This window comes from Panthera onca, chromosome D3 (assembly GCF_046562875.1).
Source record: "Panthera onca isolate mPanOnc1 chromosome D3, mPanOnc1 haplotype 2, whole genome shotgun sequence".
Classification (NCBI taxonomy): domain Eukaryota; kingdom Metazoa; phylum Chordata; class Mammalia; order Carnivora; family Felidae; genus Panthera; species Panthera onca.
In genome coordinates, this window is record NC_138350.1 from 90,814,502 (window position 1) to 90,831,675 (window position 17,174).

Consider the following 17,174-nt stretch of genomic DNA (forward strand, 5'->3'; position numbering starts at 1 on the left):
ACCTCACGATGGCTGTTCAGACCTCACGATGGCTGTTTATACCTCGGGATGACAATTCATGCCTCAGGAAGACTGTTCACACCTCAGGAAGACTGTTCACAATTCAGGATGGCTGTTCATACCTCAGGATGACTATTCATGCCTCAGGAAGGCTGTTCACACCTCAGGATGACTTTGAGCAAGACTGTTTTGGAAACTAGAAATACTTTTCTACTCTAACAATAGCAGAAATTGCTGTCTGAACTTGTAAAAAAAGGGGGGAAAAAACCTAAATTGCCAGAGTCCCAGATCTAATTATTTTGATAATTATCAGAAAAATGACATGGAAATATCTTGAATGCAGTGATTCGGAGCTCTTTGTGGGTAAGAATTGTGTGTGTGTAACAGCTTCCTTGACTTATAATGCACATTCCATTGAATTCTCCCACTTAAAGTATACAATTCAATGGTTTTTAATATATTCACAGGATTGTGCAAACATCCTCTGTATCTAATTTTAGGACATTTTTGTCCCTTCTGAAAGAAACCCTGTTCCTGTCTGCACCAGGCCCATTGCGTCACCCCAACCCAGCCCCCACTCACCCACTCTCTCTCTCTCTGGACTCACTTGTTCAGGACCTTTCATGTAAGTGTAATCCTCCAACATATGGTCACTCGGCGCAACGTTTTCAAGGTTCATCCACAGTGTCGCACGTGTCATACTTCGAGCCTTTGTATTGCCAAATAATAGCCCATTGTACAGGTATAACACAGTTTGCTTCTCCGTTCATCCATTGACAGACATTTGGGTTGTTTCCACTTTGGGGCTATTATGACTAATGCTCCCGTGAACATTTGTGTACAAGTCCTTTTGGGACACACGCCTGTCTTCGTTTCCCTTGGATATATACCTAGGAGTAAAGAATCGTAATTAGTGAGGAAAACTTCATCTGGACAGTCATGCAAACTTGTATGTTAGCAATAAGCAGTCTTTGTTTCTTCAGACAATTCTTATTTCTTTATAGGAGGAATAGGAAAAATAAATAGGCATTCGAGCATTGAATAGAGATCTCAGAGGACATATGTTCTTTATTTGAAACACCACAAATGGATTCCTCTCCGCTCTCAAACAAATGCATATATTTACAGAGGTGCTATTAAGTAATCCTTAATTTATCTGACATTGTCAAGAAGCATTCTAAGAATACATTTTTCAGATAACTGAAATATTCACCTGTTAAAATTTTTATGATTTTTTTTCAAAAAATAATAGATGCTTATATTCTAGAGGCACATGGCCTCTCATGATTTTTAGTGACTTATGATTATGATCACCATAGCTGTTTATCATATTATATCCATACGTTTATACCCCCAGAACTACTGTAGACTTGTTTTAGGATGTGCCCTGTTGAGGGATGTCTCCTCTCTCTACGTCAGACCATATTTGGATTACTTTCGTTTTGTTCACTTTTTCAAGACTTCCTGGGCCTAGGGCTTGTCAAGGGGTCTCACACATCTTGTATTCCCAGTAAAACTCCTTCATTACTGAGACTGTTACCAGCCTTCTGCACAGAGGTAGGAATCCTCCATTGTCCAGAAGGTCCTGGGCTCTGTAGTTCACTGGCCCAGCCCTCTTGGGTGATGAACAAATGACAGTTGGGTTGGCCATACAACCAAGTGCCTTTTTAACTTCTTCCCAAAGCAGAAAAGGTTTTGTTTCCTTTATTTATTTGCCTGATTTGGAAGACAGATGGGTCAGCCGTCAACAGGCCTAAGGAGGTGAGCCTTAAGACACTTCGGGTTGTAAAGGGAACCCAAATGGAGCCAGCAAAATGGGAAGGGGGCCGACTGCACCTCTGGTGCGGCTATGGTGGGCACTGGGCGCATTGAAGACCACCTGCATGGGGTGTCTGGGAGTCTAGCGGCTGGCTCCAGCCCAACCAACAACTATCGGTTCCCAGGCTGACTTGCCCCTGGTGCTTCCTTGCCCTCACCTGAGGATGACGGAGCTGTTTCCCCCCACGCTGGCTGTGCTCTGGTTGGCTGAACACACCTGAGAAGCAGGAAGTCAGTGGAACTGGATGGATCTCCAAAGTAAAAGCGGGGAGCAGGCGGGAAGGAGGGACAAAGGGGATGGGTAAAGGGTGGTTGTACTGGATCACATGGTATGCCCCAAATCCACTGCACCCAGAACCTCAGCGTGTGCACATAGGATCTTTGCAGACGCAATGGTTATGATGAAGTCATACTGGAGGACAGTGGGCCCTACTCCAGTGTCTAGTGTCCTTATGAGAAGGAGGACATCTGGACACAGAGGTAATGCCATGTGAAGAAGGAGGCAGGGACTGGAGTGAAGCATGTGCAAGCCAAGGAAAGCCAAGGGACACCAGGAACCACTGGAGGCTGTGAGCCGGGAAGGGTCCTCCCAGAGCCTTCAGAGGGAGGGAGGTCCAGCAGACACCTTGATTTTGGACTTGTAGCTCCAGACCAGGGGAGAGTAAATTCCCATTGTTTTCAGCCACCCGGTTGATGACACTTGTTACAGCGGCTGCTAGGAAACTCATACGATGGGGAAACAGCAATTTCCAGCTCCTTACACATGGGGTCCCGGAAGTAGAACTGATCTCAGCGCTCATCTTTCCCCTCAGCCTGTCCTCCAGAGACAGGCACCGATAGGTAGGAATACCCTCCAGAGGAGCAAATGTCCTTAATCTCTGTCAGAGAAGGAAATTTCATTCCATTATGGGACCAAACATTTCAGGCACCATTTTGGATTTTCTCTTGGACCCCTCACACTAGGTACATGGTATTATTTGCCCGTGGCTGCAAAGCTGTTTTATTATTTTATTCCCATGCAATGCCTCATGCCCCTCCTTTGCTGTCAGGGCCCCAGTGCTGTCTTCACCTGCCTCAGCCAGCCCCCTGTCCTCCTCCTCTGAGCTTTCTTCAATTTCTGATAGACCATGAGCTGAGAAATCACGTAGCCAGGCTTGCCTGAATCATCTGTATGAGTGAGTAGGTTGTAAGTGACAGCCCAAGGGCTCTATTATCAGCAAAAAGCACAAGATTTAGTGCATTAACTTTGTAATATTTAATTTGACTGCTCAGAGACCTCTACAACATTGCTTCCTGATTCTGGATCCTGGCCCTGCTGAACACAGTTGCCCAGTGAGCTATCCCTGGTTACGAGAACTGTCCCCCTGCCTTGGGCTGCCACAGCGGACTCCAGCCTCCACTCCTGTGGGCCCACCGCGCTTGAAACCCCAGGAATTGCCTTCCTCGGGTTCCACCCGCCACCCAGAACACCCGCCACTGTGCAGGTGTAGTCTGGGGTCTGGGGACCCCACCTCCAAATCTCTCACTGTGTTTGCCTGAAATTCTGTCTCTTCCTTTGAGTCAGTGGTTTCCAATGGTCAGAAATTTCTGGAACCAGTTCTGACGTGAACCCCGAGCGTGCCGCATAAGCAGTGCCGAATAAGCAGGGACGCGAGTCCTGAGGGTCTAGTTCGGGACACGCCGACGCCACCCGAGAATGTCTCCAGCACACATGAGGTTGGAAAGCCTGTTTTTCTGCCTGCCCCCCCGAGGTGGTTCGTGTCACTGTCCAGGCCAATTCTCTCTTTTTGACCCTGGGTCTCACCTTTCATCATTTCCTCCCTTGGAGCGGGTGGGAGTCCCACATGCCACCTGCTGTGGTAAATCAGCAAGGAGCCCACCCTTCCAGCCCCTATAGGGAGCACGCACAGCCCAGCGCAGCAGAGAATAACTCTGGCGCTCGCTTCCTTATCACGATAAATCTCGTATAACATAAAAGCCACCACTGAGCCATTTCTCAGAGTCCAGTTCAGGGATGGTAAACACATTCACAGCATTGTGCAGCCGTCCCCACCATCCGTCTCCAGAACCTTTTCACCTCGTAAAACTGAAACTCTGTCCCCACCGAACACTAACTCTGTCCCCCTCCCAGCCCTGCTTTGTGTCTCTCTGAACCTGACGGCTCTGGGTACCTCCTGTCAGTGGAATCACACAAAATGTGCCCTCTTGTGTCTGGCTTATCTCACTGAGCATAATGTCCCCCAGGCCCGTCCATGCTGTAGCAGGTATGAAAACGTCCCTCGTTTTGAAGGTTGAATAACAGTCCATTGTTCAGTTGATTCCTTTTTTAAAATAGTTTTTTAAGCTTATTTATTTATTTTGAGAGAGAGAGTGCACATGCAGGGGAGGGGCAGAGAAAGAAAGAGAATCCCAAGCAGGCTCTGCACTGTCAGCACAGAGTGTGACGCGGGGCTCGACCCGCCATGAGATCGTGACCTGAGCCGAAACCAGGAGTCGGATGCTCAACCGACTGAGCCCCCCAGGCGCCGCTCCGTTGTTCAGTTGACTCGTACACTGGAAGGTCTGCAACCCTCTGGGCACTACTGTGCCCGGTCCCCCCTCTGCTCCTCTCCACCACCAGGGAGCTGCCAGGCCCCCCGCACAACACGAGGAGGACTCTCCCTGTTTTCACTTCTCACCGCTCTTCGCGACGGTCATGACTGGTCCTAGTGTCTCCATTTGACAAAAGAGGAGACGCAGTGGAAATGTCCACTGACGTCCCCAAAACCAACCAGGTGCTCAGTGTGTTTCTGAGTACCCTGCCAGACGGTGAGACGCTGTGAGCAGACCCAGCTCGGCCTTTCCCCGGCTTTGCGCTCCTGGCACCTGCACAAAGCCCGCCCCAGGGGAGGGGTTTGACACATGTGTGCGTGGGGCACGGGGACCCCAGAAGAAGTCTGGATCCTGTTCAGCTGGTCACCTGCCAGGGACCATTAGTCCCCACTGAGTCCTGGTTTCCTTACCTCTGATATTGGTAAAACGGTAGTATTTACTCCATAGGATTGATTTGACAATTAAAACCAGATAATCTATATATAATGCTAAACACAGTGTTTAGAAATAGCAAGGGCTCCATGAGTAGGAGCCAATATTAATATTATTAGAATTGTAATTTAAGAGAGGAAAATGTAAAATGTAGTTCATCCTTATATTTCAGTTTTATGCTGCCATTAAAAAATCGTGTTTACATTTTGTTTACAAAATTGTTTGATGCATGTGGAAATTGTTCCGCTATGTTAAGTCTTCTTAAGTTTTCAAAACTGTATCTACTGTGTGATTTCAACTGTGCTTAAAGCACAGTAACAAAGACCCAGGAGGAAACGACAGAACGTTACTAGGTATATCTGGGTAATAAGACTGTGTGTAACTACTTTTCTGCTTGCTCATACTTCAGAATACTTCCCTGAAGCAGCTAACTTGCTCCATATTTATAGATACAAAGCAGCCAAAACGTAAGGAAATGCAAGCACGCACTAATCAAGGTTTAAGCTTTGTTTCCACGTGGTGGCTGGGCACCACCACCAGGGAAGACCACTGGAGTCTTTGTGTCCAGCGTCCGGGCACAGCCAGCCGCGTCGCTAGCAGCAGCCAAGACGGGGGACCGTTACGTCACAGCCTTGGTTCTGGCGGTCCACAGGACGGGCCGTCTTGTACTGAATCCTGAAGGGGCTCACGAGCGTCCTCTGTCGACAAACGGGGTCATTCTCACTTTCAGGTCCCGAGTAGAGATCAGGCCGGCTCCGGGATGGAGCCCTCGTGGATGTGGATGATCGGGCCCCGGATAAGCAGTAGGCGTCTGAGCACTCCGTCACCTCTTCATCCCGGTCCTAGCCCGTTTCACGGACCCCTTCACTGCCACCCGGGCTCTCTCAGAGGAGCAGGAAGAGCGAGTGAGAGCCTGGAGGCTGGAAGACGCTGCCGGGAAGTTCTCGGCCAGCTGGCGTGATGTGCCCTCGGAGGCCTGGGGCTCTCAGGAGGAGCAGGAGTCCGAGCCCGGGGTCTCCTGTGACCGGCCAGGGAGAGGAGGACGTTCTCGAAGACGTTCTTGCTCGGAGTCGGATCCCATAACGAGCCTTTGGGTGTACCCGCGACCACAGGCTGTCCCGGAGAGGCCCTACGTGACCTCACGTGTCCACCTGTCCGGCACCACCGTGCTCTTGCGGCTGTGTGTCTGCGTGGTGTCCCTGCCGCTGTTCACCGCCTCCCGTGTCTTTCCCATCTGTCACCTCCCATTTCCTTTCCCGTCCTTGACCCACAGTTACACTCCTGTCTTAGGCAATGTGATGCGGGCAAGTGTTGTATTTGGTGACTGCTACTCACAGGTCAGCTTTATGGCTTTCCTGAGAGGGTCCCCTGAGATGCATCGGGGACCCCTCGGTGCTCCCTGCTCGGGGCCTGTATGGATGCACCTCTCCCGCCCACGCTCCAAGCCTCCTGGCTGCTCCCACGGGTCCGGTCATATCCCGATGGCGATGAGGCGTGGGTCTGCGGAGGCCTCCTTGTAGGGGGACCCAAGCAGCCTGCCGGGAAGGACGACGGACGAGACCATGAGGACCGAGCGCCATATTATCTAGTGAGTCCCCCTGGCGTCTTTCCCCGTGTCCCTGTGCCCCATGACCCCATAGCCCTGTCTCCCCGTGTCTCACGCCCCCTCCCTCCCCGGGAGGCCTTAGGCCAGGGCAGACTTACCTAGAAATCGTGTCTTCTTCTCTGTCCGACTGGTACCTACTAAACGGTGAGCGGTTGGTCGACTAAGCAGAGTGGTCCCCGCTGCTCCTTTGGAGCTCTGTGTTGCCTCCAATCCCCCTTCCTCCTACGACACGGGAGCTCTCGGAGGGCTGACCTCCATCCTCCCAGAGCTCCGTGAGATGGGCAAGAAGCCACTTCCTGAGAGTTCACACCCACCGAGTGTGCCGTCCTGCGCCCTCCCCTCTGTGCCTGCCCTGCTGTCCCTCCAGGGACCGCGAGCTCACGTCACAGAGGGCGAGGAAGAAGAGAACGTGCATCCACACACCAACTGATAGCAGGCCACCCCGTATCGGTTCTCGACTCCGTAAGTGCCAAGCACCGCATTTGGCTGAATCACTCACATCCAGGGAGCGCATTAGCTCTGTGTCGACCAGACAGCGATTTACAGAGTCTGTCTCTCTCCTTCTGATGTTGTGCTTTTAAACATAATTTACACATGAGTGACGTGTGCCGAATTGGCAGGCCTTTCTTCTTCTGTCGAGCCTGTGGGGTTTTGCCAGGACTCTTCAGACATTCCGAGGAAGTGAGTACCGGCCCGGCTGCCCTGTACGTGCCCGTCTGGTCCCACAATTTCGGGCCATCCCAGCCCTAGGCACGGCACCCACAAAACACCCACTGTGGTCACCGGACAAATGGCGTGGCCGCCTTCACACTGCCGTGGGTCCCCCCACGTGGCCGCCTTCACACCGCCGTGGGTCCCCCCCCCCCCCACATGGACCTTACCGGCCTGATGCTCCCAGGACTGCCGTGACCACAGGCCTCTGGTAGGGGACAGAGACCCAGCTCTGGGTTTTCAGGGTTAGACCAGGCTGGGGTTCTAGAACGCCACAACCAGCTGTAAATGTGGATGCTCAACATTGGACTGTCTTCTCTATTAAAAATAAAACTTGGAGACAGTAAGATTTCAACGCCCATGTGATTTCACTCATTTTCCAAGAGGTTTGTGTTGAGAGAGCAGAGAGGTGGAACGGAGAGCCCCGGGCCCCCCAGGTGAGGGCGCCACTCTTGCTCCAAGGGGACACGTGCAGCAGCCTCAGCTCTGCCACATCCCTGCAGGCGCCTTGCAGCTGGTGCCTCAGCTGCATGAACCCTGTGTGCAAGCCGGGCTTCGGGCTGGTGCAGCCGCAGGACCAGCCGCGCCCCACGGTTCTGTGACTCTTGCTGGCAGATCGCCGTCTTGTGGTTTAGTCTTTGTACCTTTGCACGTGTGCCTTGCACACATGGTCCTTTCCCAACCACCATCTGACACACAGCTGGGACAGGGCAGAGCGTGCGCGCCCTTTGCGAGCCTGCAGGACACGTGAGCCTTGCCTTCCCCACAACTGTGCTGGCGGATCAGGCGCAGTGGCTTCCCAAGCACGTCAGGTGTCCAAACACAGGAAGCCTTGCTTTTCTTTTTCTTTCTTCTTTTTCTTTCTTTCTCTTCTTTTCTCTCTCTCTCTCATTTATTTTTGAGAAGGAGAGAACGAGTGGGAAGGGGCAGCGGGAGGTGGGGACAGAGGATCTGAAGCAGGCTCAAAGCCGTCGGCACAGAGCCCGACTTGGGGCTTGAACCCACGAACCGTGAGATCATGACCTGAGCCAAAGTCGGACACTTAACCGACTGAGCCACCCAGGTGCCTTTGCAGTTTTATTTATTTTTTTTTAGTCTGGTCCTTTGGGTTATTGGTTTTGTTTGTTCTTATGGTGGCAAACAAGGCTCACATGATCCCCAATATGTTTCCAACCCTGAAAAGACTGTGCCGATCCCCACAGGTATGTGTCTTTAATCACATGTTGCTCTCTGGCCACGCGGTGTGCTCTGACACTTCAGGCCGACGACCGTCCCTGCTGCCCTCAGCCCCGGCATTGAACGACACACTATGTCAAGAAAAGACGTAGGTTAGCAAGCATGTCCTACTTCCGTGCTTTCCACAGCTGGCCTCACGGGGCAGGGGCTGCTCACGCCGTGTGCCCCGGGAATGGGAAACCGGTAGCTGCGAGATATTTTTCCAAAAAGTGGATGCCCTCTCCTGGGAGCCTGCGAAAGTGCACGATGCACGCGCCAAGCCAAGCCTGGGGGCCCTGAGTTCTGTTTCTTTTCTTCCCGGTTTGCGCAGGTAATCCCAGGGCCGCCTATCAGTTCGAAGGGCGCACTGACCCAGGTCCCGCACCCACACACAATAACACACAGGCAGGCCCCTCCTTTGGGCAACAGATAAGCTATAAAAGGAACCAATGTCAATGGCTCTTTGCCATAAGTTATGGTTATAGGTATGCACATTTTACCGCCGAGGACTGGGTCAAAGTTGCCTACAAACCAAGTTCCTCGCAGCAGCGATCTCCTTGTCCTAAAGAAAAGTGGAAATACGGACAAGTCCAGGAAAAGACCGTTTTAAAAACTTGATTGAGGGCAAGGCCATTAAAACTTAGCTTTTTGTGGGGGCTTAGTGCACGTGGGGGCTCCTACCGCAGCAGACACTTGGTTCTCTGATCATCTGCTCACCTCTTCCCTCCCCCAGGTCCCAGCCAGGGGGGGGGGACCATAAACAGGTAGGAATGATTCACTTCTCATTTGAATACACAGACCCTTTCCATGATCTGAGTCATTTTTCTGAGAATAAGCCCTTGAAATGAAATTGCATAATCCATTGTCTTTCTAAACACCTCTCCCTCAAAGGCGGTGGGATGACTTCAGTGGGAGGGTTTTTAGCAGGTGAGCGGGAAGGGCGAACAGCAGGAAGGGCCGGAGGTGTTCGTGTTTCCGGGCGTGCGGGGGTGGGGGTGGGGCGCAGGTAACCGATGACTCAGCAGAGAAGGGGCACTGGGATCACATCCCTGGGGAAGCAGACGTGAAACACCCGCACTCGCCAGCCGGCAGCACCGTGTTTAATACGTCATTTTTAATTAGCTTTCATCTAACCTGGTGCTCACCGGTTGCTATTTGTACAGCTCTCCAGGGCCTTCCACGAGACGCCCTCTTTTGTCGGCCGCCGGCACCACGTCTGCTCAGATATATCCTCGGAAAACACGAGGGGTGTCTCGCCCGCGCGGGTGTGTGCACACGGCCGGCAGCATCGGTGGCGTTACACCAGCGGCCCAGCAGGGGGACGAGGGGCGGCCGTGTGCCATCACAGCCTTTGTCATTTACCCCGAGCGGAAGCCTGTCCTTTTCCTCGGGCACAGTGGACCCGCATCTGAGGGAGTGAAGTCCGTGGACAATCTAGTTCCTGAGTTTTTGACAGGAAGATACCAGAAGCAAACTCTCCAAGAAGGGTATTCGGGGAAACATCCGGTCCCCAGGAAGAGAATTCCGAATGGCCATGTCGGCGGGTCCCGGACAAAGTAGGGAGGACCTAGTGGAACCAGGACGGCTCCACCGGGCCCCGAGCGGTGGGTGAGCTGCTGGGTGCGGACAGAGCGCTGGCATCCCGGCATTGGAAGAGCGGGGCTATTCTGCGGCCCAGAAGGGCAGCCTCGCGCCGTCCTCGTTGCGTCGGCCCGTTTCACCTTCCTGAATTCCGAGCGGTCTGGTATTGACGCCCAAGGAAGCGTCTGCGGCCTTCACGATGGGAAATGGAAAGCGCCCGTCCGCCGCGTTGCCTTCCCCACACCCCAGAGCGGGAGTGCAACCCTCTCAGCTCGGCCGCTGGCACCCACGGTGCGACCAGGCCCGTCCTCCGCAAGGCACGCGGCGCGGGCCCCTGCTGTGCTCTCCCGGGCGCCCCTCAACTAGGGGATGGGGGGTGGGTGTGGAAGGAGAGTGGGGGCAGGGGGGGGGGGCGCCGAGCAGCAGGCAGGACGTCCGGGAGAACGGAAATCTCAGAGCCGGCCTTTTCTGCCGGCACCCACGGAAGGTCGCGTGCAGGGAGAGGCGGGTGGGACGGCGTCGGTCGCGGTCCGGAGGAGCCACGTGGCCGGGGAGGCTTGGGCGGCAGCGGGGGAGGGAGGCAGCAGTCTGCGGAGAACAGGCAGTGCCTCAGGAGCTTCCGTCTGGCCCTGGGGTCCCGTCTCTGCCCGCTTCCCTCCTCCGGCTCCAGCTCCAGCTCTGGGCGGCGTGAGCAGAGGCCGGGGAATCCTCCGTGGCGCCGCCCCCCCCGGGACGGCACCTCGCTCTCCCCGCCCCGGGTGCGTGTGTCCGTCTGCACACGCACGCCTAACACTCGCCTCTCGGCTCCTGGGCCCCCGCCTCGCACCACGTCTCTCTCGTCTCTCTCCCGGTAGGAGACCAGTCCCGCCAGGGGACTGGGACTGGCGAGAAGACGCCTACCCCCCACCCCCCACCCCTGGCCCTCCTCAGGAAGCCCCGCCCTCCTCAGGAAGCCCCGCCCTCCCCAGGAAGCCCCGCCCTCCTCAGGAAGCCCCGCCCTCCCCAGGAAGCCCCGCCCTCCTCAGGAAGCCCCGCCCTCCTCAGGAAGCCCCTCCCTCCCCAGGAAGCCCCGCCCTCCAGGCCCTCCCTGCAAAGGGGTCCTCCTGCTCCCACTCCGGCGCTGGTTCTTCTGGAAGCTGCTCAGCGGTACGTGACCCGCGTTTCCGCTCACACCTTTCACAAAGGCCCTGGCGGAGGAAGCGAACGCTCTGTGTTTTCGACGAAAGAGATGAACTGAATCCCAAACCTCTCACCAAGGACACCCCTCAGAATAGCGAAGGCAAGAAAGAAATACGGCGAATCTAGGGATTCCATTGCCATTTCATTGATGGTCGTCTTGTTGCCGGAGGGCTTCTGGCAAAGTACTGACGCCTACTTTAAAGAAATCCGGATTCAACACCAACGGAGAAGGGGCAGAAGACAGAGGAGGCCACACAGGAGGCGGGGAGACCAGGTTTAGCTGTAAAAAGCCAAACGTCAACGTCGCATGTTTGTCTCTCTCGTATAGGTCACAATGCGTCCTAGGATGACTCGTTTTTAGTGCAAAACCATGTCCGCTGTCAACGTGCAGTCTTTGAGAGGGTGTGAAGAGGACTCTCAAGTCTCCCACAGACGCCGGCTGACAAACGGGGGTTCTCGCGGCAGAAGCTGGGGTGACCCACGCACCACGCCGACGACGTGAGCTTTCGGAGTCCCAGCGCGGGACGCAGACACGCGCAAGTTGCTCGCTCAGCAGAAGCGACACCTGCAGACGCTGCCTGGAATACGCCTGTTCATTAGCAGCTTGGTGGAAACAGGTTCAAGAGAATAAAAACGAAATCGAGAGTGTGGAGACAGCGAGCCCCGAATCCCGCTCCCTCAGAACACGGCACGAGCCCCTTGGGCGGTGCTGCCATCCCCGCCGAGCGGGCTCACGGGGACGTCAGGCGGCCCGCAGGGGTGCTTCCGTCTGTGAACGGATTCCCGCGCAGGGAGCCAGAGGCAACGTGCACGCGCGTGGGGTGAAATGCACGCGGGTTATCTTCCCTCTCACTTCCCACCCGACTCATCATCGGCTGCCACCCCGGGACCACACCCGGGTGAGTGCCCCGGCCCGCGGGTTTACTCCATGGGAGATTGTGCTTGGTGACAACCGTCAACCGGGCCAGCGTGACCTCCGGCAGGAAAGGGCGGGCAGACAGAAAGCACAGGTGTGGCCAAAGGGGTTCCCGGCTCCCACATCAGCTCTCAGCTGTCGTGTCGCTGACCCCGGCCCTCTAGGTCCGCTGCCCCGGGGGGGGGGACTGAGGCCCACTTGTCATGCCGGCCCACGGCTTTCTGAACTTTCCTTCCCAGCGCACCGCACGCATCCCGGGCGGTGACCGTGTCGCCGTCCGCACTGGCACACGTCTTCCTCCTCCTCTGGTTGCCAACCTCCAGAGCTGGGGATTTCTCTGCTCTTTCTTCACTCCCATCCACACCGCTCACAGGCGCCCGGAGGTCCTCCAAAGAGGTTTCCTGAACAGAGGGCCAGGACACGCTGGACACACCCCACGGTCAAGAAACACGGTGTCTTCCAGTCTGACCTATGAGGAGCTCCGAATGACGGGTTTCTGTTCTTCAAATTTAAATTTTTTTTTTAAATGTTTTTATTTATTTTTGCGACAGAGAGAGACAGAACATGAGCAGGGGAGGGCCAGAGAGAGAGGGAGACACAGAATCGGAAGCAGGCTCCAGGCTCTGAGCTGTCAGCACAGAGCCCGATGCGGGGCTCAAACCCACAGACTGTGAAATCATGACCTGAGCCGAAGTCAGACGCTTAACCAACGAGCCACCCAGGCGCCCCTCTGTTCTTCAAATTTAAATGCTGGTCAGCAAGTGCCTCCAAACAGTCGTCGTGTTGTTCGTTTCTAAGCTGACCTCGGGCTTAAGTGTATCTGACACATAGGCGGGCCAAGTGCAACCCTACGGGCAGCTGCACCCAATCAGCTGTCACGGCACCAGGCACGGAGTTTTTAGTTAATGATGTTGACGATCGTTTTCTCACTTGTGCTAAGAGTTTGACTTCTCTTTAAAAAAAATTTTTTTTAATGTTTGTTTATTTTTGAAGGAGAGAGAGACAGAGCACAAGTAGGGGAGGGACAGAGAGAGAGGGAGGCACAGAATCCGAAGCAGGCTCCAGGCTCTGAGCTGTCAGCACAGAGCCCGACGTGGGGCTTGAACTCACGAGCTGCCAGATCATGACCTGAGCCGTAGTTGGACGCTCAACTGACTGAGCCACCCAGGTGCCCCTAAGAGTCTGACTTCTTAGGAAGTGTCCTTTTACTCAGCTAATATCTAGGTGTGATTCAGCACACAGCATATTTCATAAGGGTTATTTTTTCTAATTTGGTAACTGTTTTATACAGACTACAGCAAGAGCAGTGTTGGGAACTGCCAGTTATGCAACCGGCCCACCGGCAGAAAAGATGCTGCTTCTAACAACAAACGTCCTGTCCCGACGCAGCCCAGGACTAACTTTTCCATGGACCCAGACATTTTACACCCAGAAAAAGGGAACATTCACAGTTGCAGAACTGTGAGTACTTGCAGTTAAATAAAGGTAACACTGCCCAACTCTGGGGTGGTTTTCATTGTTTCTGGAATGTCGTTTCTGGGGGAAATTTTTAAACTCCTGGCCACAAACCATCCCCCAAACAACAACTGCTTTTACAGAGTACACTTTTAAAGAGTGATGTTTGAGGCTTCACTCTCATGACAGGAATTCATTCCTGTGGTGCAAAGAGTCACGGTGTCCCGCCGCTCATGCTGATAAAATGTGTGTTTAAAATATGAAAGCAGGAGAGCCAGGACCAGTGACTCAGTGAGCAAGAGTGAGGGACTGAGAAGCAAGTTTTAGCAGGAGGGAAAAGGAAGCGACTCAAATGTCCACTTTTTCTTCCAAGGAATCACACACAGTGACTCCCGAGAAAGGAATGTGTGGGACTCAGGGGCCTGTGGAGAAACCTGCACAGCCTGTTACTATTCAGTCACCCAGGGTAGCAAGGATGGAAACAAGTTGCCAAACTTTGCATCCAGCGGCTTTCTGTCCTGAAGTGACATATTCTGTGGTCAGAATGCTTTTGGTCAGTGTGCTACGACTGCGACGGGACTGGGTGGAAGAAGTAATGGCAGCTTCTCCTCCCAGAGCAAAAGCCAAAGTGATGATAACGCCTTGAGTTGGACGGAGGGGCCCGTATCACTCACAAGCCCTTACAGAACCCGCCAAAGGCAAAGGAAGGGGCAAGACGGCTGTCCGCAGGGAAGGGCAAGTTCACCCGGGGCCAGGCCCTCTCAGAATGCTCCGTTTCCTCATAAGTTGCCCGGCGATGGACTTAGGCGGAATGTCAGTGAGTTTCCCATCCGGAGACTAGTTGTTTGTGTGAATTCCAGGCTTGGGGTGAGAGTGGCTTGGTGGCTGGCGGTAGCCGTGGGGGAGAAGCTGCACCCCAGAAACAACCCATCCCCTTCCAGTCTGCGTGGCGCACACCTAATCCAAGCTGCCTTCAGTCTAAATCTATGCGGAATCATCTGTCTTCATTAGAAGTTCCTGTCGTGTCCGGGGTCTTTTAAACTTGGCAGAGAAGGAGTTTGTTCAAGGCTAATACTTTGATGAACAGCATCTGCCCAAGTACAAACATAGTCTCCAGAGGCAAAAGAGTTTCTGGTTTGGATGTATATAATTTACGGTGAAGAGGAATGTAACCTCTTTCTCCAATCAGGTTTTCTTGTCTAAGAAAACCAAAAAGCATGCTGACTAGGAGATAAGCTGGTGATCTTTCAAGGGGGAATCAGAAGAGGTGGCCCTGGGCCCATTTGAAGAAAGACACAAGGACTGAGTTCAGGAAGACAGTATTATCTTACACAACAGCTTCTTCTGCAGGATATGAAAGTGCTTTATAAATATTAATTATCTCATCCACTCTAATCATATTGTGTGAGCCAAAAACATTCTAGACGGCCGGTTGCTCAGCCCACTGGGCTAAATATCTCAAGCTGTCTTTCACAGACTGTGATTTCCAACTCAAAGTATGCTCACCTCCTTGTTGTTTAGGGATGTGGTTGCGTTTATGAAGGATCCAGTCCCCTTTGGTTCTGCTTCTTTTACTCAACACCTTTGAATCGCTAAACGTTTCTGCCTGTGCCCCATTCCTTCCCCTTTTATACATGTTATTTTAGCAAAATTAGAAAACATAGATCCATGAAAATAAGGGTAAGCCACTTATAAGCTCATGATCGTTAAAAATTACCAAGGATATTTGGTGTGTCTTTATCCCGAAGATTTTCTAAATACGTGGGATCATGCATTTTTATTTCAATATTGTTTCATATTCACTAATACCATTATTTTAGATGTATGTAATTGTTTTCACGTAATACGTATCATCACTTTTAACAGCTGAGTATTATTTCCCCATATGGAAGTGCCATCATTAAATTAATCCAACCCTTCCACCTAAAAACACAGAGGCTGTTTGCACATTTTTGCTGTTAGAAATCTGTCTCCAGCCCAGGAAATCAGCATGTTCTGTGTCCTTCCGAACTTTCTTGGTGGCCGAATAAGCATATGAAACTGCACACTCATATAAGTGTTTTGTTTTGTTTACAAAAATGGTACTGTACCCCGAACCTCACTTCTTTCACTTAAAAAAAATTATCATGAAAGTTCTTCTGGAGAATTCTTTAAATAGCTGCATGATATTTTACAGTATGAATATGGCACTATTTGTTCAGACATTTTCCTTGATAGCCATTCAGGCTATTTCTTGACGTCTGCCATACATATAATCCTTCACTAGACATCCTTGAGCATAACTGCCAGTGTATTCGGTGTTTAATTCCATGGCAGAATGGCAAAGAAGTGGGACCACTGATCAAAAGACACATTTGTAATGAGATCTGTTATGCACACCTCTTAAAGACATTCACACCAGCGTGTGGAAAAGTCCAAGCTGCCTGGCAGTTTCCCTCATACGGATGCTCCAGCCAGAAACATCTTGGATGTAAACATTCAGACAAGGAAACTGATGCTCAGAAAGGTACAGGACAAGTTCAGAGTCATACAGCTAAATTATTCTGAGTCAGGAGTAGCACCTACATCTTCCGATTCTCTGACAAGGGCTTTCTGCATAGCAATAAGCCTTTCTAGGGGGGATGGGGGTGTTGGTAAAGAGGAGAAAGAAAAGGTGTATCAGCTAAGCTATTGCTGTGTAACAAACTCCTCCAAAACGTAGTAGTTTAAAATAGGAGCCACCTATTTAGTTACCATTTTATGAGTCAGCAGTTTGGGCTGGGCTGGCGCCCTCACATCTATGCAGTCAGCTGTGAGTCAGCCGGGATGCCTCGGTTCTTCTGTGCTCCCTCATCCTGCAGGACACTTCCCAGGCTTGTTCTTGTGACAGTGGCCAAAAAAAGCACATTCTCACTTTGCCACATTCGATGGTTGGAGAGAGTCACGGGGCCAGCCCAGATTTGAAGGGTGATGAAACCGACTCTGCCTCTCAGTGGGAAGAGCTGCCAGGCCACACCGCAAAGGGCCTGCGCAAAGGAACACGTAGACAGTAGGAGCCACACTTGCAACAATCTGCCAGGTTCTCAGGCTGATTAAGTCCCCCCCCCCCCCCCCCCGCCACTTTCCAAGCAATTACTTTGTTATCATCTTGACACGGCCATTTGGAAAATCACAGCTCTGTAAGGGCATAAAGGTAGTAACATTTGTAGTGAAATCTCAGAGAGTTCTCCCAAGATGCCTGTGGCACATTTCACGCACTGACATCCTAGGTCTGACCTCTTTCCGTTTTTAAAAATAGATTTGTCAGACAAAACAATTAAGCACTACGGCCATTTTACTCTGTTTCTGTAATATGTTTGTTATACAGAACACTGCTAAAGTATCTTCTCTTCCTCCGCTGGAGGGCACTGCCGCTGTATGGGGCTTTTGTCTTTTATGTCTTTTTTGTGTGTGTATGCCTTTAAAAATATATATCTACATATATCTGTAATTTTCCATGTCACGCAGTAAACAAGTGAAGAGAAGGCCTTCACAGGTCATAAAAATAGCGAGCAATAAATAGAGTTACACACAGTGTGCTTCCTTTTGATATGCTAGCAGGAGTGTGTCCTTGGAGATGGGGGGTTGTGGACCAATGCCAAGGGGCCACACTTGCTGGGTTAATGGGGCCCCTGCGAACATGGCCTGTGG

At 52.3% G+C, this 17,174-nt stretch overlaps 2 long non-coding RNA genes across 2 annotated transcripts; one reads left to right on the forward strand and one right to left on the reverse strand.

Moving 5' to 3' along the window:
* Positions 1–5,334: 5,334 nt before the first annotated feature.
* LOC132666129 (uncharacterized) lies at positions 5,335–7,196 on the reverse strand. Its single transcript, XR_009604506.3, has 2 exons — positions 6,547–7,196; positions 5,335–6,377 (listed from the first exon to the last, which is right to left on the reverse strand). It is a non-coding gene; the product is annotated as an uncharacterized LOC132666129 (long non-coding RNA).
* Positions 7,197–11,038: 3,842 nt separating this feature from the next.
* Positions 11,039–13,549, forward strand: LOC132666130 (uncharacterized). The gene is made up of 2 exons (XR_009604507.3): positions 11,039–12,033; positions 13,342–13,549. It is a non-coding gene; the product is annotated as an uncharacterized LOC132666130 (long non-coding RNA).
* The last annotated feature ends 3,625 nt before the right edge of the window (positions 13,550–17,174 follow it).